The sequence below is a fragment of the Pseudophryne corroboree genome, chromosome 1, assembly GCF_028390025.1.
Source record: "Pseudophryne corroboree isolate aPseCor3 chromosome 1, aPseCor3.hap2, whole genome shotgun sequence".
NCBI classification, from domain to species: Eukaryota; Metazoa; Chordata; class Amphibia; order Anura; family Myobatrachidae; genus Pseudophryne; species Pseudophryne corroboree.
Genome location: NC_086444.1, coordinates 355,166,135 through 355,192,207, shown reverse-complemented (window position 1 = coordinate 355,192,207; position 26,073 = coordinate 355,166,135). Strand labels below are relative to the sequence as shown.

The window sequence follows — 26,073 nt, the reverse complement described above, 5'->3', positions numbered from 1 at the left end:
ACAAATTTGATACTCTGGCTAAGGAGGACCTGGAGTTCTCTCATTCGGTGCTGCAGAGTCATCCGCACTCTCCCGCCCGTTTGGGAGCTTTGGTATAATCCCCATGGTCCTTTCAGGAACCCCAGCATCCACTAGGACGATAGAGAAAATAAGATTTTACTTACCGATAAATCTATTTCTCGGAGTCCGTAGTGGATGCTGGGCGCCCATCCCAAGTGCGGATTATCTGCAATAATTGTACATAGTTATTGTTAACAAATTCGGGTTATTGTTGAAGGAAGCCATCTTTCAGAGGCTCCGCTGTTATCATACTGTTAACTGGGTTTAGATCACAAGTTGTACGGTGTGATTGGTGTGGCTGGTATGAGTCTTACCCGGGATTCAAAATTCCTCCCTTATTGTGTACGCTCGTCCGGGCACAGTACCTAACTGGAGTCTGGAGGAGGGTCATAGGGGGAGGAGCCAGTGCACACCACCTGATCTGGAAAAGCTTTACTTTTTGTGCCCTGTCTCCTGCGGAGCCGCTATTCCCCATGGTCCTTTCAGGAACCCCAGCATCCACTACGGACTCCGAGAAATAGATTTATCGGTAAGTAAAATCTTATTTTTGGGATTCCTAAAATCACATTGGTTTGAGCCACTTGCCACGGTGGAATTAAAATATCTCACATGGAAAGTGGTAATGTTGTTGGCCCTGGCTTCTGCCAGGCGAGTATCTGAATTGGCGGCTTTATCCTATAAAAGCCCTTACCTGATATTTCATTCGGATAGGGCGGAATTGAGGACTCGTCCTCAATTTCTTCCTAAGGTGGTTTCAGCGTTTCACCTAAACCAACCTATTGTGGTGCCTGCGGCTACTAGGGACTTGGAGGACTCCAAGTTGCTGGACGTAGTCAGGGCCCTGAAAATATATGTTTCCAGGACGGCTGGAGTCAGGAAATCTGACTCGCTGTTTATCCTGTATGCACCCAACAAGCTGGGTGCTCCTGCTTCTAAGCAGACTATTGCGCGTTGGATTTGTAGTACAATTCAGCTTGCACATTCTGTGGCAGGCCTGCCACAGCCAAAATCTGTAAAAGCCCATTCCACAAGGAAAGTGGGCTCATCTTGGGCGGCTGCCCGAGGGGTCTCGGCTTTACAACTTTGCCGAGCAGCTACTTGGTCAGGGGCAAACACGTTTGCTAAATTCTACAAATTTGATACCCTGGCTGAGGAGGACCTGGAGTTCTCTCATTCGGTGTTGCAGAGTCATCCGCACTCTCCCGCCCGTTTGGGAGCTTTGGTATAATCCCCATGGTCCTGACGGAGTCCCCAGCATCCACTTAGGACGTTAGAGAAAATAAGATTTTACTCACCGATAAATCTATTTCTCTATCGTCCTAGTGGATGCTGGGGTTCCTGAAAGGACCATGGGGAATAGCGGCTCCGCAGGAGACAGGGCACAAAAAGTAAAGCTTTCCGATCAGGTGGTGTGCACTGGCTCCTCCCCCTATGACCCTCCTCCAAGCCTTAGTTAGATTTTTGTGCCCGGCCGAGAAGGGTGCAATCTAGGTGGCTCTCCTAAAGAGCTGCTTAGAAAAGTTTAGCTTAGGTTTTTTATTTTACAGTGAGTCCTGCTGGCAACAGGATCACTGCAACGAGGGACTTAGGGGAGAAGAAGTGAACTCACCTGCGTGCAGGATGGATTGGCTTCTTGGCTACTGGACATCAGCTCCAGAGGGACGATCACAGGTACAGCCTGGATGGTCACCGGAGCCTCGCCGCCGGCCCCCTTGCAGATGCTGAAACAAGAAGAGGTCCAGAATCGGCGGCAGAAGACTCCTCAGTCTTCTAAAGGTAGCGCACAGCACTGCAGCTGTGCGCCATTTTCCTCTCAGCACACTTCACACGGCAGTCACTGAGGGTGCAGGGCGCTGGGAGGGGAGCGCCCTGGGAGGCAAATGAAAACCTATTTGGCTAAAAAATACCTCACATATAGCCTCCGGGGGCTATATGGAGATATTTAACCCCTGCCAGAATCCACTAAAGAGCGGGAGACGAGCCCGCCGAAAAAGGGGCGGGGCCTATCTCCTCAGCACACAGCGCCATTTTCCTTACACAGCTCCGCTGGTCAGGACGGCTCCCAGGTCTCTCCCCTGCACTGCACTACAGAAACAGGGTAAAACAAGAGAGGGGGGGCAAAATAGTGGCAAAAATTATATTATAAAAGCAGCTATACAGGGAGCACTTATTATAAGGCTATCCCTGTCATATATAGCGCTTTGGTGTGTGCTGGCAAACTCTCCCTCTGTCTCCCCAAAGGGCTAGTGGGGTCCTGTCTTCGTTAAGAGCATTCCCTGTGTGTCTGCTGTGTGTCGGTACGTGTGTGTCGACATGTATGAGGACGATATTGGTGTGGAGGCGGAGCAATTGCCAAATATGGGGATGTCACCTCCTAGGGGGTCGACACCAGAATGGATGCCTTTATTTTTGGAATTACGGGATAGTGTCAACACGCTAAAGCAGTCGTTTGACGACATGAGACGGCCGGACAATCAATTAGTGCCTGTCCAGGCGCCTCAAACACCGTCAGGGGCTGTAAAACGCCCTTTGCCTCAGTCGGTCGACACAGACCCAGACACAGGCACTGATTCCAGTGGCGACGGTGACAAATCAACCGTATTTTCCAGTAGGGCCACACGTTATATGATTTTGGCAATGAAGGAGGCGTTACATTTAGCTGATACTACAGGTACCACTAAACAGGGTATTATGTGGGGTGTGAAAAAACTACCTATAGTTTTTCCTGAATCAGAAGAACTAAATGAGGTGTGTGATGAAGCGTGGGTTGCCCCCGATAAAAAGATGCTAATTTCAAAGAAGTTATTGGCTTTATACCCTTTCCCGCCAGAGGTTAGGGCGCGCTGGGAAACACCTCCTAGGGTGGACAAGGCGCTCACACGCTTATCTAAACAAGTGGCGTTACCCTCTCCTGAGACGGCCGCACTTAAAGATCCAGCAGATAGGAGGATGGAAAATATCCAAAAAAGTATATACACACATACAGGTGTTATACTACGACCAGCTATAGCGACAGCCTGGATGTGCAGTGCTGGAGTAGCTTGGTCAGAGTCCCTGATTGAAAATATTGATACCCTGGATAGGGACAATGTTTTACTGTCTTTAGAGCAAATAAAGGATGCATTTCTTTATATGCGTGATGCACAGAGGGATATCTGCACACTGGCATCACGGGTAAGTGCTATGTCCATTTCGGCCAGAAGAAGTTTATGGACGCGACAGTGGTCAGGCGATGCGGACTCAAAACGGCATATGGAAGTTTTGCCGTATAAAGGGGAGGAGTTATTTGGAGTCGGTCTATCAGATTTGGTGGCCACGGCTACAGCCGGGAAATCCACCTTTTTACCTCAAGTTACTCCCCAACAGAAAAAGACACCGACTTTTCAACCGCAGCCCTTTCGTTCCTTTAAAAACAAGAGAGCAAAGGGATATTCATATCTGCCACGAGGCAGAGGAAGGGGGAAGAGACAGCAACAGGCAGCTCCTTCCCAGGAACAGAAGCCCTCCCCCGCTTCTACAAAAGCCTCAGCATGACGCTGGGGCTTCTCAAGCGGACTCGGGGGCGGTGGGCGGTCGTCTCAAGAATTTCAGCGCGCAGTGGGCTCACTCGCAGGTAGATCCCTGGATCCTGCAGATAATATCTCAGGGATACAGGTTGGAACTAGAGACAGATCCACCTCGCCGTTTCCTGAAGTCTGCTTTACCAACGTCCCCCTCCGAAAGGGAGACGGTCTTGGAAGCCATTCACAAGCTGTACTCTCAGCAGGTGATAGTCAAGGTACCTCTTCTACAACAAGGAAAGGGGTATTATTCCACTATATTTGTGGTACCGAAGCCGGATGGCTCGGTAAGACCTATTCTAAATCTGAAGTCCTTGAACCTGTACATAAAGAAGTTCAAGTTCAAGATGGAGTCACTCAGAGCAGTGATAGCGAACCTGGAAGAAGGGGACTTTATGGTATCCTTGGACATCAAGGATGCGTACCTCCACGTTCCAATTTACCCCTCACACCAGGGGTACTTCAGGTTCGTCGTACAAAACTGTCACTATCAGTTTCAGACGCTGCCGTTCGGATTGTCCACGGCACCTCGGGTCTTTACAAAGGTAATGGCCGAGATGATGATTCTTCTTCGAAGAAAAGGCGTATTAATTATCCCATACTTGGACGATCTCCTGATAAGGGCAAGGTCCAGAGAACAGCTAGAGATGGGATTAGCACTGTCTCAAGAAGTGCTAAAACAGCACGGGTGGATTCTGAATATTCCAAAATCCCAGTTAATGCCAACAACTCGTCTGCTGTTCCTAGGGATGATTCTGGACACGGTTCAGAAAAAGGTTTTTCTCCCGGAGGAAAAAGCCAAGGAGTTATCCGAGCTTGTCAGGAACCTCCTAAAACCAGGAAAGGTGTCTGTACATCAATGCACAAGAGTCCTGGGAAAAATGGTGGCTTCATACGAAGCAATTCCATTCGGCAGATTCCACGCAAGAATTTTCCAGAGGGATCTGTTGGACAAATGGTCAGGGTCGCATCTTCAGATGCACCAGCGGATAACCCTGTCTCCAAGGACAAGGGTATCTCTTCTGTGGTGGTTGCAGAGTGCTCATCTATTGGAGGGCCGCAGATTCGGCATACAGGATTGGATCCTGGTGACCACGGACGCCAGCCTGAGAGGCTGGGGAGCAGTCACACAAGGAAGAAACTTCCAGGGAGTGTGGACGAGCCTGGAAATGTCTCTTCACATAAACATTCTGGAACTAAGAGCAATCTACAATGCTCTAAGCCAGGCAGAACCTCTGCTTCAGGGAAAACCGGTGTTGATCCAGTCGGACAACATCACGGCAGTCGCCCATGTGAACAGACAGGGCGGCACAAGAAGCAGGAGTGCAATGGCAGAAGCTGCAAGGATTCTTCGCTGGGCAGAGAATCATGTGATAGCACTGTCAGCAGTGTTCATCCCGGGAGTGGACAACTGGGAAGCAGACTTCCTCAGCAGACACGACCTTCACCCGGGAGAGTGGGGACTTCATCCAGAAGTCTTCCACATGCTGGTAACCCGTTGGGAAAGACCAATGGTGGACATGATGGCGTCTCGCCTCAACAAAAAACTGGACAGGTATTGCGCCAGGTCAAGAGATCCGCAGGCAATAGCTGTGGACGCGCTGGTAACGCCTTGGGTGTACCAGTCGGTGTATGTGTTTCCTCCTCTGCCTCTCATACCAAAAATATTGAGAATTATACGGCAAAGAGGCGTAAGAACGATACTAGTGGTTCCGGATTGGCCAAGAAGGACTTGGTACCCGGAACTTCAAGAGATGATCACGGAAGATCCGTGGACTTGCTTCAGCAGGGTCCCTGTCTGTTTCAAGACTTACCGCGGCTGCGTTTGACGGCATGGCGGTTGAACGCCGGATCCTAAAGGAAAAAGGCATGCTGGAAGAAGTCATTCCTACTTTGATTAAAGCAAGGAAGGAAGTAACCGTGCAACATTATCACCGCATTTGGCGAAAATATGTTGCGTGGTGCGAGGATCGGAGTGCTCCGACGGAGGAATTTCAACTGGGTCGATTCCTACATTTCCTGCAATCAGGATTGTCTATGGGTCTCAAATTGGGATCTATTAAGGTTCAAATTTCGGCCCTGTCTATTTTCTTCCAGAAAGAATTGGCTTCAGTCCCTGAAGTCCAGACTTTTGTTAAGGGAGTGCTGCATATACAGCCTCCTGTGGTGCCTCCAGTGGCACCGTGGGATCTCAATGTGGTTTTGGACTTTCTAAAATCTCATTGGTTTGAACCACTAAAAAATGTGGATTTGAAATATCTCACATGGAAAGTGACCATGCTACTAGCCCTGGCTTCGGCCAGGAGAGTGTCAGAACTGGCAGCTTTATCTTACAAAAGCCCATATCTGATTTTCCATTCGGACAGGGCGGAACTGCGGACTCGTCCGCATTTTCTCCCTAAGGTGGTGTCAGCATTTCATCTGAACCAGCCTATTGTAGTGCCTGCGGCTACAAGTGACTTGGAGGACTCCAAGTTACTGGACGTTGTCAGAGCATTGAAAATATATATTGCAAGGACAGCTGGAGTCAGAAAATCTGACTCGTTGTTTATATTGTATGCACCCAACAAGATGGGTGCTCCTGCGTCTAAGCAGACGATTGCTCGTTGGATCTGTAGCACAATCCAACTTGCACATTCTGTGGCAGGCCTGCCACAGCCTAAATCTGTAAAGGCCCACTCCACAAGGAAGGTGGGCTCATCTTGGGCGACTGCCCGAGGGGTCTCGGCATTACAACTTTGCCGAGCAGCTACGTGGTCAGGGGAGAACACGTTTGTAAAATTTTACAAATTTGATACTCTGGCTAAGGAGGACCTGGAGTTCTCTCATTCGGTGCTGCAGAGTCATCCGCACTCTCCCGCCCGTTTGGGAGCTTTGGTATAATCCCCATGGTCCTTTCAGGAACCCCAGCATCCACTAGGACGATAGAGAAAATAAGAATTTACTTACCGATAATTCTATTTCTCGGAGTCCGTAGTGGATGCTGGGCGCCCATCCCAAGTGCGGATTATCTGCAATAATTGTACATAGTTATTGTTAACTAATTCGGGTTATTGTTGTAGGGAGCCATCTTTCAGAGGCTCCTCTGTTATCATACTGTTAACTGGGTTTAGATCACAAGTTGTACGGTGTGATTGGTGTGGCTGGTATGAGTCTTACCCGGGATTCAAAATTCCTCCCTTATTGTGTACGCTCGTCCGGGCACAGTACCTAACTGAGGCTTGGAGGAGGGTCATAGGGGGAGGAGCCAGTGCACACCACCTGATCGGAAAGCTTTACTTTTTGTGCCCTGTCTCCTGCGGAGCCGCTATTCCCCATGGTCCTTTCAGGAACCCCAGCATCCACTACGGACTCCGAGAAATAGAATTATCGGTAAGTAAATTCTTATTTTCTCGTAGTCCGTAGTGGATGCTGGGCGCCCATCCCAAGTGCGGATTGTCTGCAATACTTGTACATAGTTATTGTTAACAAAATCGGGTTTTTGTTGTAGTGAGCCATCTTTTCAGAGGCTCCTCTGTTATCATACTGTTAACTGGGTTCAGATCACAAGTTGTACGGTGTGATTGGTGTGGCTGGTATGAGTCTTACCCGGGATTCAAAATCCTTCCTTATTGTGTACGCTCGTCCGGGCACAGTATCCTAACTGAGGCTTGGAGGAGGGTCATAGGGGGAGGAGCCAGTGCACACCACCTAGGTCCAAAAGCTTTTACTTTTTGTGCCCTGTCTCCTGCGGAGCCGCTATTCCCCATGGTCCTGACGGAGTCCCCAGCATCCACTACGGACTACGAGAAATAGATTTATCGGTGAGTAAAATCTTATTTTTTCACACAGTTAGCGAAGCCCCTGAAACTGAGTAATTATCAGATATATATATTTTTTAACATTGATTGAGGTAAATGTAGGGCCACAAACAAAGGTATAATTTTTATTTATTTATTAAAAACTTTAAAAAAATTGTTTTAATAAAACTTAAAAAAAAATGATTTAATACCTCCTAATGGAAATATGATGAGTTAATTTGCAAATAGGATAGTTTTATTAAATTCAATTATTTTTTCATTTCTATATTATAAAAACTAGCCTGTGCTCTTTATCCAGACAATAAAGTTGCTGCCAAGACAATGCGCTGCCAAGACAATTCAGTTTAGTGCAATATGAACAGCATAGGGAAGAAGTTGCCAGAGCTATTGACCGTGCTGTTAAGCCTGACTAGAGAAATCAGACAAAACTAGTGCCGCGGTGGTGTTTTCTGCCTTTAGTGCGGCAGGCACTTAAGTCGGAGAATGCCTGTTACCGCGAATAAACAACCAGTTTAAGGCACGGTAAACGGCATTTCCCAACCAAGTGTGGGGCACAAAGGGGACAAATAGCGCCCAGACCTTCTTCCTGTTGCTATTCAGATCGCGTTGCATTGAATCAAGACCATTGAATGGAGTTAGTATTGTAAAAATCTGTTTTCTGAGGAGAAAAAAGTATTTACTGTGATCACTGCTATTTCGTTATCCAGTTATTTTAGCATGCCCCATCGCATCATATCGTCTGTCACTTTAGAACGAGATGATATGCAACTTCTGCTCTTGCGTGGGGCACTCATTTCTTTATCTCGCTGGTTACATCCAAATAGAGTGGGGGTAAGCAGAAATAATTGGGCGCCTGCATGATTTGTGACTGAACAGATCAACAATTGAATAGCTCCATTGGACGCAGGGTGCCCAAAAAACAATTGAATTACCCCCTTGGAGTCCATGTGACTTGGCTGCCCAAAGTGCCTTGGAAGCCTTCAGCGTTTTTTGTATTGTGGGTGGGTGCAAAATATTACGTCAGAGTGTGCTTATGTTTGTATATTCTCTTCACAAATGTTTTTTGGGAAACAACAATTAGTTTTCTGTGGCTAAATGAAATGTCCATAAAATCACCTCTACGTCATTTTTCATATTAGTATATATACTTGTATGGACTTTTTGCTATTAATTATTGAGCGTTTTAACAACTTGTTGGTGGAACTGTATAAGTGTTGTAAAGAATCATTGGTAAATTATTACTGTAATAAATGACCTCTTGGGGGATGGTTTTATTTGGATTTACGTAGCGCTACCATTTGATGGGTTAAATGGTGTGGGCATATGAGAAGATTAGGCTGCCCCTCACTTTCTGATTTTTGGCAGCACTTTGTTTGCTTTGCTTCTTTGTTATGATAGGGTGGAGCGTTGGGTACCAGCTGAAGTAGCACTTCCCTTTTATATTTTCTTTTGGAAGGGGTCCTACAAGTAGAACGTTTATTTTGCTTCTCAAAGGAACAAAATGTGTCCACCTTATTTATATTATTTCATATTTATATACAGATGGAATATTCTACAACCTCTTTTGATCATTTTCATCTACGACATTTACACACTTTCTTTTCCCTAGACCAGGCTTTTTCAACCAGTGTGCCGTGGCACACTAGTGTGCCGCGACCAGTTGCAAGGTGTGCCGCGGAGCCAGAGCAGCTTTCTGCACCTTCAGAATGAACTGTTGGCCCAGGCTCTTCTTAGAGGATAAGTCGTGCTCTGGCCATGACCTATGCCTTGAAAACAATGTGATATCATATGTCACGGCTGCTGCCTCTCACCACCCAGCCAACCCACCCGCCTGCATACACATCTTCCAAGTCCCGCCTGCATACACAGTTTTCCTTTCCCACCCACATCCACACCTGCCCGACCACCCGCTGCTCAGTATTCGCAGAACTCCACTATGAACAATCCCCGCCACTGAGGGACAGGGAAGAGGACAGCTGACTGGTAGGGGCTAATATTTGTTATTGTATTTCTTCTGTGGGGAACAATAGGATTTCAATAGAATTTATGTGGGGAGAATAAGGATCTATAGGAGGAACAATGTAAGTAATTCATGTGGGAAGCAATAGGATTTATGTGGGGAGCAACATGATTTATGTGGGGAGCAATGTGATTGTTTTTTCTGTGTAGGCCAATGTATGTGTGGATTTTTTATTTTATTTTTTACTGTGGGGGCCAATGTGTGTGTTTTTTGTTTTTTTCTGTGGGGAACTGATGGTGTGCCTTGGCAATTTTAAAATATTGTTTGGTGTGCCGCAAGTAAAAAAAGGTTGAAAATCACTGCCCTAGACAAACAAGAACAGAGGCTTAGATGAAGTTTAGGATGTGGTATCAGATTTGATTGTATCAGGTATGTTGGGACTTAAGGGGTCAAGGGGTTTAATGTAGTTAGAACACGTTGTAGTTGATTTTGTTTATATGGATTAAATCTAAAATATTTTGGAAAATCCTTGATTTTAAGTTGGGATTGGACCATTATAAGCAAGACTGAAATCAGTACATCAATTTATAAGTAACGGCAGATGTCAGAAAGGGGAGGGTCATCTAGAAAGGATGTCACCTAGCACTTCACTGTTAGCCAGTAAAAAAAACTAATTAAATCTGCATACTTTTTAAAAATATAATTCAGAAGCTTTAGTCACACACATTTGCAAATATACGATAAGCTATTTGCAACTTCACATCTCTATTGCTGATAGGATGGTCCTAACCCTAACCAGTGAGAGTACCCATGTTTTGTCATTATTATTATTAATGTGTTTTTAAATGGAGAGCAAACTCACCAGCATTATTGTACCTCCTAAAAAAGCTATCCGGATAAGAACCAGCATTTGTGGTGAGCTACTTAAATTATGCAAGACAATAATACACATATTGGGAGTGTTTTGGAGCGATATAATTAGGCTGGAACTATTCAATTATTTCCTGCGGTAAGCTAATGACTAACCACGAGGGTGCACTTAATGCGGATTTCTGCTTTCAACCTCCTGAGGTGCGAATAGAATTCCATGTTAACTAGTGCTACCAGGGCTAGTTGCTGTGTTAACACGGGCAGTAATTGCATAATGTAGCTCTGGGCATTTACCTGGCAGCTATGGCTTATGGAGGAGATAATTGAATAGCTCCGAGCACTTAACCAAGGAGCTGAAACCACACAGTAAGTCACACGACTACTTAATTTGCCCCTTTTAAGCAATTTTAAGTATAAGTAGTTGGCTCACAGCATTAAGCAGGGAATATTTTGTGTTACTTGTCTAACAATAAGCCGTTCTCCAGATAGTTGAGTATAATTTACATTGCCTTGGCATTTTGTAGAGGACTACTATAGCCGAATTACAGAAAATAGCAAACTGTCAGTTCTTACAAGAATCATGAGAAGCTGTTATTGTTACTCTCACATAATTAGTGAACATGCCACTTCCTGTACATATAATTGAAAGACAAAAAAAAATACACAGTCTGTATTTGAAATAACATTAAAGCATGTTTGATACTTCACAATTGATATGCCATATTGAATAACAGCAGGGCTTCTTTTTCTTTTGTAGTGTTAACATACTACAGTAGTTTTCTCTAACGTCCTAGTGGATGCTGGGAACTCCGAAAGGACCATGGGGAATAGCGGGCTCCGAAGGAGGCTGGGCACTCTAGAAAGATTTATGACTACCTGGTGTGCACTGGCTCCTCCCACTATGACCCTCCTCCAAGCCTCAGTTAGATTTCGTGCCCGGCCGAGGTTGGATGCACACTAGGGGCTCTCCTGAGCCCTTAGACAGAAAGTATAGATTTAGGTTTTTTATTTTCAGTGAGACCTGCTGGCAACAGGCTCACTGCAGCGAGGGACTAAGGGGAGAAGAAGCGAACTCGCCTGCTTGCAGCCGGATTGGGCTTCTTAGGCTACTGGACACCATTAGCTCCAGAGGGATCGACCGCAGGCCCAGTCCTTGGTGTTCGGTCCCGGAGCCGCGCCGCCGTCCCCCTTACAGAGCCAGAAGCAAGAAGAGGTCCGGAAAAACGGTGGCAGAAGACATCAGTCTTCACCAAGGTAGCGCACAGCACTGCAGCTGTGCGCCATTGCTCCTCATACACACTTCATACTCCGGTCACTGAGAGTGCAGGGCGCTGGGGGGGGGCGCCCTGAGAAGCAATAAAAACACCTTGGCTGGCAAAAACTCCACAATATATAGTCCCAGAGGCTATATATGTGGAAAATACCCCTGCCAGAATATGGAAAAAAGCGGGAGAATAGGCCGCGGAAAAGGGGCGGAGCTATCTCCTGCAGCACACTGGCGCCATTTCTCCTTCACAGATCCGCTGGAAGGAAGCTCCCTGGCTCTCCCCTGCAGTCTACACTACAGAACAGGGTAAAAACAGAGAGGGGGGGCACTAAATTTAGGCGCAATATATATATATATTATATAAAACAGCAGCTATAGGGGACATAACTCAGTTAGTCCCTGCATTATATAGCGCTCTGGTGTGAGCTGGCATACTCTCACTCTGTCCCCCCAAAGGGCTTTTGTGGGTCCTGTCCTCATTCGGAGCATTCCTTGTGTGTGTGCGGTGTGTCGGTACGGCTGTGTCGACATGTTTGATGAGGATAATGATGTGGAGGCGGAGCAGATGCCTTTAGAAGGGATGTCACCCCCTGCGGGGCAGACACCTGAGTGGATGGGCTTATGGAAAGTAATGAGTGCAAGTATAGACTCCCTATATAAGAAAATCGACGACATGCCAAATGTGGGACAGCCGACTTCTCAGCTCGTGCCTGCCCAGGCGTCGCATGGGTCATCAGGGGCTCTAAAACGCCCGCTACCTCAAGCAGACCCAGATGTCGACACTGATACTGACACCAGTGTCGACGACGATGAGTCTAACCTGATGCCCACTAAGGCCATTCACTGCATGATTGAGGCAATGAAAGAGGTGTTACACATTTCTGATATAACTACAGGTACCACTAAAAAGGGTATTATGTTTGGAGAGAAAAAACTACCCGTAGTTTTTCCCCCATCAGATGAATTAAATGAAGTGTGTGAAGAAGCGTGGGCTTTCCCTGATAAAAAATTGGTAATTCCTAAGAAGGTACTAATGGCAATCCCTTTCCCGCCAGAGGATAGGTCACGTTGGGAAACACCCCCTAGAGTGGATAAAGCGCTCACACGTTTGTCTAAAAAGGTGGCACTACCGTCTCCGGATACGGCCGCCCTCAAGGAACCTGCTGATAGAAAGCAGGAGGAGATCCTGAAGTCTGTATATACACACACAGGCATTATACTTAGGCCAGCTATTGCGTCAGCTTGGATGTGCAGTGCTGCCGCTGCGTGGTCAGATAAACTGTCAGAAAATATTGACACATTAGACAGAGACACGATCCTGTTAACCATAGACCATATAAAAGACTCAGTCTTATATATGAGAGATGCACAGAGGGAAATCTGCCGACTGGCATCTAAAGTAAGTGCATTGTCCATTTCTGCTAGGAGAGGCTTATGGACTCGCCAGTGGACAGGAGATGCGGATTCAAAAAAGCACATGGAAGTGTTACCATATAAGGGTGAGGAATTATTTGGGGATGGTCTCTCGGACCTAGTTTCCACAGCAACGTCTGGGAAGTCAGCATTTTTACCCCATGTCCCCTCACAGCCTAAGAAGGCGCCGTTTTATCAGGTTCAGTCCTTTCGGACCCAGAAAGACAGGCGTGGAAAAGGCGGGTCCTTTCTGTCCAGAGGCAGAGGTAGGGGAAAAAGGCTGCAACAAACAGCAGGTTCCCAGGAGCAAAAGTCCTCCCCCGCTTCTTCTTCCAAGTCCGCCGCATGACGGTGGGGCTCCACAGGCGGAGCCAGGTACGGTGGGGGGTCGCCTCAAAAATTTCAGCGATCAGTGGGTTTGCTCACAGGTGGATCCCTGGATCCTGCAAATAGTATCTCAGGGGTACAAGCTGGAATTTGAGGCGTCCCCACCCCACCGGTTCCTAAAATCTGCCTTGCCGATTGCTCCCTCAGACAGGGAGGCGGTGCTAGCGGCAATTCACAAGCTGTATTCCCAGCAGGTGATAATCAAGGTACCCCTACTTCAACAAGGCCGGGGTTATTATTCCACACTATTTGTGGTACCGAAACCGGACGGTTCGGTGAGACCCATTCTAAATTTGAAATCCTTGAACACGTACATAAAGAAATTCAAGTTCAAGATGGAATCGCTCAGGGCGGTTATTGCAAGCCTGGACGAGGGGGATTACATGGTATCCCTGGACATCAAGGATGCTTACCTACATGTCCCCATTTACCATCCTCACCAGGAGTACCTCAGATTTGTGGTACAGGATTGCCATTACCAATTCCAGACGCTGCCGTTTGGACTGTCCACGGCACCGAGGGTATTTACCAAGGTTATGGCGGAAATGATGATACTCCTTCGAAGAAAGGGAGTTTTAATTATCCCATACTTGGACGATCTCCTAATAAAGGCGAGGTCCAAGGAACAGTTGTTGGTGGGAGTAGCACTATCTCAGGAGGTGCTGCACCAGCACGGCTGGATTCTGAATATCCCAAAGTCACAGCTGGTTCCGACGACACGGCTACTGTTCCTGGGTATGATTCTGGATACAGTCCAGAAGAAAGTGTTTCTCCCGGAGGAGAAAGCCAGGGAGTTGTCATCTCTAGTCAGAGACCTCCTAAAACCAAAACAGGTATCAGTGCATCGCTGCACACGGGTCCTGGGGAAGATGGTGGCTTCTTACGAAGCAATTCCCTTCGGCAGGTTCCATGCCAGAATCTTTCAGTGGGACCTGTTGGACCAGTGGTCCGGATCGCATCTTCAGATGCATCGCTTAATAACCCTGTCTCCAAGAACCAGGGTGTCTCTACTGTGGTGGCTGCAGAGTGCCCATCTTCTAAAGGGCCGCAGGTTCGGAATACAGGACTGGGTCCTGGTGACCACGGATGCCAGCCTTCAAGGCTGGGGGGCAGTCATACAGGGAAGAAACTTCCAAGGACTATGGTCGAGTCAGGAGACTTCCCTTCACATAAATATTCTGGAACTAAGGGCCATCTACAATGCCCTAAGTCGAGCAAAAGCCCTGCTCCTACACCAGCCGGTGCTGATCCAGTCAGACAACATCACGGCAGTCGCCCATGTAAATCGACAGGGTGGCACAAGAAGCAGGATGGCGATGGCAGAAGCCACAAGAATTCTCCGATGGGCGGAGAATCATGTACTAGCACTGTCAGCCGTGTTCATTCCGGGAGTGGACAACTGGGAAGCAGACTTCCTCAGCAGACACGACCTCCACCCGGGAGAGTGGGGACTTCACCCAGAAGTCTTCCAGATGCTGGTAAACCGTTGGGAAAATCCACAGGTGGACATGATGGCGTCCCGTCTCAACAAAAAGTTAAAAAGATATTGCGCCAGGTCAAGGGACCCTCAGGCGATAGCTGTGGACGCTCTAGTGACACCGTGGGTGTACCAGTCGGTTTATGTGTTCCCTCCTCTGCCTCTCATTCCAAAGGTATTGAGAATTATAAGAAAGCGAGGAGTTAACACAATTCTCGTGGTTCCGGATTGGCCAAGACGAGCGTGGTACCCGGAACTTCAAGAGATGCTCTCAGAGGACCCGTGGCCTCTACCGCTCAGACAGGACCTGATACAGCAGGGGCCCTGTCTGTTCCAAGACTTACCGCGGCTGCGTTTGACGGCATGGCGGTTGAACACCGGATCCTAAAGGAAAAGGGTATTCCGGAAGAAGTCATTCCTACGCTTATTAAGGCCAGGAAAGATGTTACGGCAACGCATTATCACCGCATATGGCGAAAATATGTTGCATGGTGCGAGGCCAATAAGGCCCCAACAGAGGAATTTCAACTAGGTCGATTTCTGCATTTCCTGCAAGCAGGAGTGGATATGGGCCTAAAACTAGGCTCCATTAAAGTACAGATCTCGGCTCTGTCGATTTTCTTTCAAAAAGAACTAGCTTCAGTACCTGAAGTTCAGACTTTTGTAAAAGGAGTGCTGCATATTCAGCCCCCGTTTGTGCCTCCTGTGGCACCTTGGGATCTCAACGTGATGTTGAGTTTCTTAAAATCACATTGGTTTGAGCCACTAAAAACCGTGGATCTGAAATATCTCACGTGGAAAGTGGTCATGTTATTGGCCTTGGCTTCAGCCAGGCGAGTGTCAGAATTAGCGGCTTTATCATGTACAAGCCCTTATCTGATTTTCCATATGGATAGGGCGGAGTTGAGGACTCGTCCCCAATTTCTCCCTAAGGTGGTGTCAGCGTTTCACCTGAACCAGCCTATTGTGGTGCCGGCGGCTACTAGTGAATTGGAGGACTCCCAAGTTGCTAGACGTTGTCAGGGCCCTGAAAATATATGTTTCCAGGACGGCTGGAGTCAGGAAAACTGACTCGTTGTTTATCCTGTATGCACCCAACAAGCTGGGTGCTCCTGCTTCTAAGCAGTCTATTGCTCGCTGGATTTGTAGTACAATTCAGCTTGCACATTCTGTGGCAGGCATACCACAGCCAAAATCTGTAAATGCCCATTCCACAAGGAAGGTGGGCTCATCTTGGGCGGCTGCCCGAGGGGTCTCGGCTTTACAACTTTGCCGAGCAGCTACTTGGTCAGGGGCAAACACGTTTGCAAAATTCTACAAATTTGATACCCTGGCTGAGGAGGACCTGGAGTTCTCTCATTCGGTGCTACAGAGTCATCCGCACTCTCCCGCCCGTTTGGGAGCTTTGGTATAATCCCCATGGTCCTTTCGGAGTTCCCAGCATCCACTAGGACGTTAGAGAAAATAAGAATTTACTCACCGGTAATTCTATTTCTCGTAGTCCGTAGTGGATGCTGGGCGCCCATCCCAAGTGCGGATTGTCTGCAATACTTGTACATAGTTACTGTTAACTAAAGGGTTATTGTTGAGCCATCTGTTGAGAGGCTCAGTTGTTTTTCATACTGTCAAACTGGATATAGTATCACGAGTTGTACGGTGTGATTGGTGTGGCTGGTAAGAGTCTTACCCGGGATTCTAAATCCTTCCTTATTATGTCTGCTCGTCCGGGCACGGTGTCCTAACGGAGGCTTGGAGGAGGGTCATAGTGGGAGGAGCCAGTGCACACCAGGTAGTCATAAATCTTTCTAGAGTGCCCAGCCTCCTTCGGAGCCCGCTATTCCCCATGGTCCTTTCGGAGTTCCCAGCATCCACTACGGACTACGAGAAATAGAATTACCGGTGAGTAAATTCTTATTATTACAATGTTCCATGTTTTTTAACGGCTACAGAGACCAGGAAAATTACACTCAGACATTGATGAGAAAGTTTACTTCTTGTTTCCTGGAACAACTGCAGGAAATGATCCTAATCCCTTTTAATTTTTTTCTTCTGTCCTCGTGCTTTCCTGCATGTGTGTAGTTGTGGCTTGCGTGGTTGGTACAGTACGTAAAATGAGGTCATTGTTTGCGGCTGATCCTGTCACTGATGCTGAGTCATACAGGTGGTATGAGAGTACAGTGTGTATAGGACAACGCATGTCCAAGTATGGGCCCCCAGAGAGCCTGCTTATTGTATTCATTGTAAAAACCTAAAAAGGGGAAAACACCCTATAAAATGAGTTTGATGACATTACGTAGTGTCATTTTTCCACTGTTTGTGATTAACACATCTAACATCTCCTTAAGTAGCACTGGAAAGATCACATATAGCTTTCTTTTTCTGTGTAAGTAAACTGCGTTGATAGATTTTCCTGCTTTTTATGAAGTATTCCAGTAATTTCAGATATGTTTTTTCTTTTATAGATAATTAGTAAGGTAGTATTTTTATTTTATTTTTGTTTATAGTATGTAGTGTTATTTCTTCCGTTATCACTAATTCATTCAGTCTTTCTGACATTTTCTTGCCAATAAGGGTGGATATTGATTGAGGTTTGAATGGGTGGTGTTTTCTAATGGGCTTTTTTTTTTTTGTATGTTCCTACTGCCTGCGATGGCTATTCAGATATAATTTGGTTCCTCAGTGTGCTGATGTCACGTAGCTGATAATTACTTGTAGAAAGCCAGATCTTGTAAGAGCCTTGAGATAACTGGCGGCTGCTAATGCTAAAATATACTCTATGGGGGCAATTCCTTTTTTTTTGTCGGGTGCCCAAAATAATGGGCTCCCATCGAGCAATTCGGTTGTTACTCCGAACAAGCGCCCATTAAATGATCTGACACACCCAAAAGCACTGGATTTAGCCACGTAAATGCGGCACATACGGGTGTGATGTTTGGGTGTCCCTATAAGTGTAATATAGATTTACAGGTATGGGGGAATTCAGTTGTGTTTTGGGCTGGTGTAAAAGTGTTTTTGGGCGAGTCAAGCTCGAAATGTTGAAATAATTGAATATTGCCCCGTTAGCTTAGACGGGTGCTCGGGCGTGCAAAAACAGTTGCCCTCAGACTTGCTCTCCTGCGTATATTGCTTTTCCTGCTTTCTATGCACAAAAAATAACTCAAGTATTCCAGTAATTTTCGATATGTTTTGTCTTTTATAGATATTTTAAATAGAGTATTTTTTATTTCGAAGGAGAGCAGTTTGTACACAATAAATGCATAGCAGGAACATAACATGTACAGCATGACATGGCATCTCTGGAAAAACAATATTCACTTTTGGCATAACATCTTACCATGCCAATGGCACAGGAGCGTGTATGTACACACAGTTATTTATATCAAATAAACTTGCATAATCCGTACATTTATGTAAACAAAAAACCTCATTAGACTTTTTTCCATTAAAACATTTACAAACAACCAACCGAAAAGAAAAACCCTCAAAGAAAAAAGGGAAGAAGAGACACAAAGGAAAAACTAACACTCTAAGCCTTACCCTGTCTAACAGAGCACAGAACTACCCTCCCACTCATAACACATCGGGTGAAAAGGAAGCATATAGCACAAAATTGCAAATTAGCAAATCAAGGGCCTGATAGTATCCCTACAGCCATTAAGTTGCAGGGTCTGGGAGGGAGTATATGGATTCCATCCATGGAGACCAAATTCTTTCAAATTTAGCAGAGGCATTATGTTTCATATAAATGTATCGTTCCTTAAAAACAGTGTCGTTTACTAGTACTTTAAGAGCAGGCAACGAAGGGCCATTGGGGGCCATCCATAGCCTCGCGATGCACACCTTCACCAAGGCACATATATTGCGAGCATATAGGCCTTCTGGACTGCATACGAAATCAGAGCATCCCATCCCCAGAATACAAAATTGTGGGGTAAGCATGGCGTCCGCCACTCCCGTTTCCCCCAGAACCGACCTGACTCCCGACCAGAAGGCCCGCAGCAGCGGACAGTCCCAAATAAGGTGCCAAAAAGTACCCACAGCCAGCCCACATTTAGGGCAGTCACCCGATCGACCCCCTCCGAAGCTAGCCAGTCTATCCGGGGTCATATATGTTCTATGCAAAAGGAAGTATTGTATTTGTTGATACCTAATGGACTTGGTAACCGTGCTCGGATTTTCCAAAGCAAGGGTCCAGTCCTCTTCAGTTATGGGGCCCAGGTCCTCCTCCCATTTGCCACGGAGACGTGTCAAAGAGTCTATATGGAGTTTAGCGAGAAGATAACCATATGCAAGGGAAATCATCTTAACTCGACCCAACATACTTACAAAGGTCTTAATGGGAAATGGAAGGATCTTAGGGGGAGAACTAGTGAATTGGGACTGTAGAGCATGTCTAAGTTGAAGGTATCTAAAAAAGTAGGAGTTAGGTAAGTCAAACTCATCCTTTAATTGTTGGAAGGATTTAAGTGTAGTATCCGTATAGAGGCGAGTTATGGAAACCACTGATTTAGGGGCCCAAACCTCCCTCCCCTCGAGCGCATGCAGTTCAGGGAGCCATTTAGAATACCAGAGGGGGGTGTCTGGGTCCAATCCGTCAAATTTCAAAAGGTCCCTTAGGGCCTGCCAAACCTTCACGGCCAGAAATATAAGTGGCAGAAGAAACCGGGCCATGCTCCCACTCAACAACACCTGCAGGGGAGATAGGTCAGGGAAGTAACATTGAATAAACACCCATTGTAGAGAAGTGATGCCAGTATCCTGCACCCATGCACTAATATGAGTCAGCTGAGCGGCATAATAGTACATTTGAAAATTTGGTAAGGCCAGACCACCGTCGCAGCGCAGCCTGGTGAGAGTATTCAGCTGTATTCTAGGATGTTTGTTAGCCCATATTAAAGAAGATAAGACACTATTCAATTTCCTAAAGAAGGATGGACGAATATACATAGGGGATTGAAGAATAATATACAGAATCTTAGGTAATATTATCATTTTAACAAGGCTGACCCTGCCAGATACAGTCAATGGAAGCTTACACCAAGTCCTAGATTTACGAGCAACCTGTTGCATGATCGGATCGAGACTCAAAGGTGTAAAGTCAGAGGGGTCGTTGGTTACCTGAATCCCGAGATATTTAAATTTCGCCGTCCAACATAGCGGCAGGGAGATTTTAAGAACAACAGGGGGGGGGCGGGGGGCCTATCACAGGCATAATGGAGGATTTAGACCAGTTGATATGAAGGCCTGAATACGCACCGAACTCCTCGATCAATTGCAACAAAGTAGGCATAGACCTGGTGTAATCCTGCAAAAACAACAGCATGTCGTCAGCGTAAAGAGCAATCTTATCCTCCCGAGGGCCGGTATGGATTCCCACGATACCCCGGTTCGACCTTATCAGACAGGCCAAGGGCTCGATGGCCAGGGCAAACAAAGTGGGGGATAGAGGGCAACCCTGTCTGGTTCCACGAGACAGGCGGAATGAGGGAGAGATATAGCCGTTTACTGAGATCCTGGCAGTCGGGTGCTGGTAGAGTAGTTTAGTCCATTTTATAAAATTAGGCCCGAAGCCCATACAAGTCATGACTTCCCATAGATAAGGCCATTCAATACTGTCAAATGCCTTGGCGGCATCCAGCGAGACCACTACCGAGTCGGAGAGAAAATCATGTGGGACTTGTAAGATGGTATATAATCTACGCAAGTTAATAGAAGTGGACATCCCTGGCATAAAGCCGGTCTGGTCAGGGTGGATAATGGAGGTAATTACAGTGTTAAGCCGAACTGCTAAAATTTTTGCCAGGATCTTAGCATCGGTGGGAATCAAAGAGATCGGTCTATAGGATTCCGGGGACCTAGGGTCCTTTCCGGGCTTCGGGATCACTATAATAATCGCCTCCGACATAGAGTGGGGAAGTTCATTATTAACAAATCTATCAGAATACAGGGCGTGAAGCCTGGACCAAAAAAATCAATATGGGTCTTATATACTTCAGACGGGATGCCGTCACACCCTGGTGCCTTGCCATTGGGAGACAGACCAATAGCCGCCGTCACCTCCTCCATTTCCAAAGGTGCCTCCAACACTTCAGAGGCCTCAGAGGAGAGTGTGGGTAAGGGAATATTTCTCAAATAAGTGGAGAGATCTAATGCCGAACATACTAACTGTGAACTATAGACCTCAGCATAGTAAGAATGAAATAACTGCGCAATGTCCGGCGTGGTGTCTACAAGGGAGCCATCGCTACCGGACATCTGGGTAATCGTAGAGCCAGGGCGGTCGCAGTGTATCAGTCGAGCCAGCAGGCTACCAGGCCTGTCACCCTGCATATAAATATTAGTAGCCTGAAATAGAAGCGAGCGCGTGTTTTTATCAGACAAATGAGCCACCCATGCTGACTGAGCCGCCAACCAGCGTGCCTTCAGTGCAGGGGTACCATCCACCAAGTAGCGGGACTCCAGATCTCTGGCGTCACTCTCAAGGGCTCGCTCCCTCTCCCTGCAGGATATCTTATGAGCAGATATTCGTCTAATATACGTACCCCTTAAAAAGGCCTTAAATGAATCCCAGACCACTGTTCCCGGGGCCGACCCTACATTATCATTAAAATAACCCTCCCACTGAGTCACCTGGTCAGAGCAGTCGCCCATTTGTATCAGCCAGGAAGGATGCAGTTTCCAATAAGATTGTCCCCTCTGGCTCACCATAGCAAGAGTCAACATCATAGGGGAGTGGTCAGAGATACCCCGGGCCTCGTACTAGACGTCAACTACCCTGGGGAGAAGAACGGGAGACAGTAGGATCAGGTCGATTCTGGAAAACGAGCCATGCGTGCCGGAGAAGCATGAAAACTGACTAGTTGTAGGGTGCCGAGACCTCCGCACATCCACCCACTGCAAATTATTCAGAAAATCAGCAAATTTAGTAGGACCAGAACCCACCCCAGCAGCCTGCGGAGAGCGCCACCTGTCTAATGCCAAATTCATAACATTATTAAAGTCACCCAAGCAGATCACCGGGGTACATGGAGAGGAGACTATGAATGAAGCGGCCTGTTGTAACACATCATACGAAAAAGAGGGGGGGGGGGGGGGGGGACATAAACCGCCAGAATGTAGTAGGGTTGGGAACTCAGCTTACAGTCAAGGAACACAAAACGACCATACTGGTCAGTCTTGACCGACACCAACTCAAAGTGTACCGACTTTCTTATCAGAACCGACACACCCCTGGAAGAGGGGGAATGAGAAGCATGATAGGCCCATCCCATCCAGGGTCTTATAAGTGACAACAACCTATTCCCCTCCAAGTGAGTCTCGCAGAGACATGCAACATCCGGGCCATATTTCCGAAGTGTAGTCAAGACTAAGGAGCGTTTTATCTTATTATTCAAACCTCGAACATTCCATGTCAGAAACTTCAAATTAGCCATAATCCAGGTAGGGTTCTATGTAGCACAGTAGATAAACGTCCCAGCAAATATTCCTGGAAGTCGTCAGTAAAGGCAAGAACAGTGCTTATCTTACTTAATTCCTGAATCGCAATCCACAGTATCCAATGCATCAAATATACTTCCCAGATCAAAGAAAATAAACACAAAAACAAATTCAAACACAAGAAAAATAACAAACTATAGAAAGAAAAAAACATGCAGAAGGAACAGCAACGAACTGTTTGCTGACATCCCCCCCCCCCCCTCCCCGTACACCACCCCTAACTTCGGCATACTTATATCCCAAACAACCAATCCTAACTCCCAAGGGCTAAATTCTCAACAAAACCCTTAACCAAAATCAAGTGAGCAAGGGAAAGAAAAGTCCTGAGCCACCAAAGCCAAGGGGGGGCTCCCTGGACAATGGGTGGAGACCTCTGGTGAGCCCAAACGAACCATAAGCAATGTAGGACATCAGTCCGGGGCCAGCTGACGAGCACCCGGTGCATATCTGTCCAGCCATTGGGCCGCCTCTCTAGGGGAATTAAAGAACTTGGTTTCCCCGTCCGCCACCACCCGGAGTCGAGAAGGGAAAAGCATAGAGTAGGAGAAGTTCAGGTCCCTGAGGCGCCTCTTAATAGGCATAAACTGGGCTCGGTCTTTCTGGACGTCCGTGGCAAAATCAGGGAAAGCTGACACGGTAACCCCATTCCTGACAAGGGGGCCTTTCGTGCGTCCCAGACGGAGGACCGAGTCACGATCTTTATAATGCAGAAATTTGGCAATGAAGGTGCGCGGAGGAGCGCCAGGAGGTAGAGGACGGGATGGTATCCGGTGTGCACGCTCCACCGTAAACTGTGCTGTGAAGGATTCAGCGCCGTACATTTCCTTTAGCCACTATTCAAGGAAGTCCTCAGGCTGAGAGCCCTCCTCCCTCTCCGGCAGGCCCACAAATCGCACATTATTTCTACGTAGCCGACCCTCCATGTCTAATAGCTTGGATTGAAGGGAGGAAACTTGCTTGGTCACCGTGGATACGGATTGTTTTATAGGGCCGCACATATCCTCCAGATTCGAGACACTGGTTTCCGCCTCACCCACTCTCTCTTGTATGCGCGGGACATCCTGTCGAAGCAAGGAAAGATCACACTGCACTTTCTCCATCTTATCCGAAAGACGCTGTTCTGTCCCTGCAATGGCCTCCAGCACTTGTTGAAGGGATGGAGCTGAGGGTGTGGTAGGGGAGTCAGCAGCTGCCGCAGACGGGGAATAGGAGTGAGACGGAGAGGTCCCCTGAGAAGAGGCCTGCAAGGCCCGTGGGTTAGGTTGTCTGGCAAACCTCTCCAGCTTAGCCGCAGCCGTGCGCTGGCCATCCCGAACCATGACGGACAAAAGGTAGTGACAAACACTCCAGCAAATTCACAGGTCGGAAGCGTAAAAAGGAGTCAACAGCAGTGGAGTCTTAAGCTTTCAGTGTGTAGAAATGTAGCCGCAGCTGGCCGTCAAAGTAGTAGGCAAATATAAAGGAAGGTACAGGCAGCGTCCCAGAATATAGGTGAAAGCAGGAGCAATGTAATAGTTAGTATGTAAAATGAGAGCAGGTGAAGTCAGCCTGCAGTGTGGTCCCAGAAGGCAGAATCCACTCACCGGACACAGAAAAGCAGGCCAGGCAGCCCTTGGATTCAGATATCCCTTCCAGGCTAGGATGACAGTCCAGAGCAGTGGGGCCGTCTGTGCAGCTGTAGTTAAAATGGCCGCCGGTCTCACAGTGCCCTCACCCCTTCTCCAGGAGTGCCTGCGTTCCCTCCGGGAGTCAGTGCCCCGAATCGCAGCCTGTCAGGAGGAGTACGGCCAGCCGCCTTCCCCCAGCGGGCGTCCAGCGGTGACAGCGGCCCGCCGCTCGAGCTCCGGGAGCCGCCAAAATTTAGGCCGGGGATCCGGAGGAGGCACAGGCCGCAGAACCGGAAGTGTGCCGCCGCAGCCGTACGGACCTCGGGGAGAGCGGAGAAGGACGCCTGCCGGTGCCCCGCAGTGTGGGGAGAGGAAGCAGGCTAGTCAGGCACACCTGAGGGGGTCAGGATTGTGTTGCAGGATGAATCAGCCCGGGACCTGCTGCCTACTCCTGTGCTGCCGTGGCCACGCCCCCGTCTTTTGTAGATATTTAGTAAGGTAATAATCTTACAATTGCCCTCACTCTCCTGCTCCTCATGCACAATCTTAAAACATAATGGAACTATTTGGTTCACATCTATCACAGGCTCTATGTTTACACCGTCCTCACATGTAGCTTTGACACTCACTGGGGTCGATTCTATTCGGCAACTAATGAATAGCGCCGGGAATTAGCTCCCGACGCTATTCAATTCAGCAACTAATTACCTGCAATTGTCGGGAATTCTTCTCTCATCCCCGGGGGATGAGAAGAGAAACCCGACAAAAGTGCTGCCTCGCGGCCGGCGCAAGGCTGATTCTGTCGGGAATCAGCCTCGCGCCGGGGAGTTAAGTCGGAGAATGCCCGTTCTCCCGACAATTCAACCTGTTTTGTCGGCGAGAACGGGCCATCGCCGACGTAACTAATTGCTGAATTGAATAGCGTCGGGAGCTAATTCCCGGCGCTATTCATTAGTTGCCGAATAGAATCGACCCCACTGAGTGTTACTCCATATAAGCTTTCATGCATTCGGACTCTCTGCTTCCCCACTGAAGCACTAGCAATATGCTGCATCCCTTCACTTATGGGACTAGCAATGTGCAGACTCATTTTATCTAATGGTGTTGCCTTTTCCCATTGTCACTTGAAGCCGCCTTATATTCGCAATCCCACCAATTTTTACTTTGCCATCACAGCATCTTCTTCTGCCTCAGCTGGGTCTCATATTGAGCTACACCACCTCAGTCATGCTGCTTTCCTCTACCGATCTCCCATTATTTAGCTGACAGGGCTTTTGTATGTGGGTTCTCTCCCTCCCTTTAAAAGGTTATTAGGAGATTTTGGGGTCTGCAATTATATGGGGCTCCTGCTGCTGTATCACTGCGACTCTCCCCTCATTGCTCAATGGCTCTTTCGTCCTGCTTTGTGGGATCTTCCTCCTTTCCTACTTTTTTTTTTTTTAATCTTCTCTGCAGACCTACCACTATACTTTGTCTATTATTTTTCTCCAAATGCATCCTTTGTTATGGAGGCCAAATTTGTTTTTTCAGTCCACAGCACTGTTTCTGGCTTATCGGAGTATTATTAATTTGCATACTCACTTTTTTGTTGCATATCATTATTTGCGTACTTGGACCACTACTTTGGAGTTCACTTTTACACTTACTATAAATGAATCAGTACAGCTTTCCATATCTCAGCAGTTCCATCAGAGATTTTTCTGGGAACTTAGATTTAGCATTGCCTTCAGCAGTTCTTCATGACTTACATTTCTTAATGATGTTTTTGTGCAAGTCCTAAGCTGAAAGTGTTCAGATATTGTTTCCATGCTTTGTGACACCCACACATTTTGTGCTGATTTCCATTTGTACTTGTTTTTATGCAGGCATAACACATGAAGTCCAGTTGGAAAGCAGTTGGGCTTCCGAGCGCCACATTTGTGTTTGCACTAATAATAAATTTCTGACCTGGATGTACAGAAATTGCGCTAAAAATGTTGACTGTTTTTGTGTAAGACTTTTTTTTTGAGCGGTCTGTGCGATATCATTGAATAAAATATAAAACAGATATCATTGTATGAAAATTATGGGAAGCGCCATTCCTAAGTGACATTGGAGTACAGGCTTGTCACCGTGGTTATTGGGCACCTACTTTCCGCTTTTGCAAACTGGCCCAGGAAATACTTTTCACTCATT

At 47.2% G+C, this 26,073-nt stretch overlaps 1 protein-coding gene across 4 annotated transcripts in view; it reads left to right on the top strand.

The window, feature by feature from the left end:
• The window catches only part of LOC135070418 (septin-2A), a 286,079-nt gene that overhangs the window by 23,424 nt on the left and 236,582 nt on the right, over positions 1 to 26,073 (top strand). The window contains exon 2 of one of the 4 annotated variants that reach the window (XM_063964763.1): positions 9,749 to 9,809. The exons of the other annotated variants lie outside the window; for them this stretch is intronic. The gene's annotated coding sequence lies outside the window, so the exon portion shown is untranslated. The remainder of the gene's footprint in view (positions 1 to 9,748; positions 9,810 to 26,073) is intronic. 4 annotated transcript variants of the gene reach the window in all.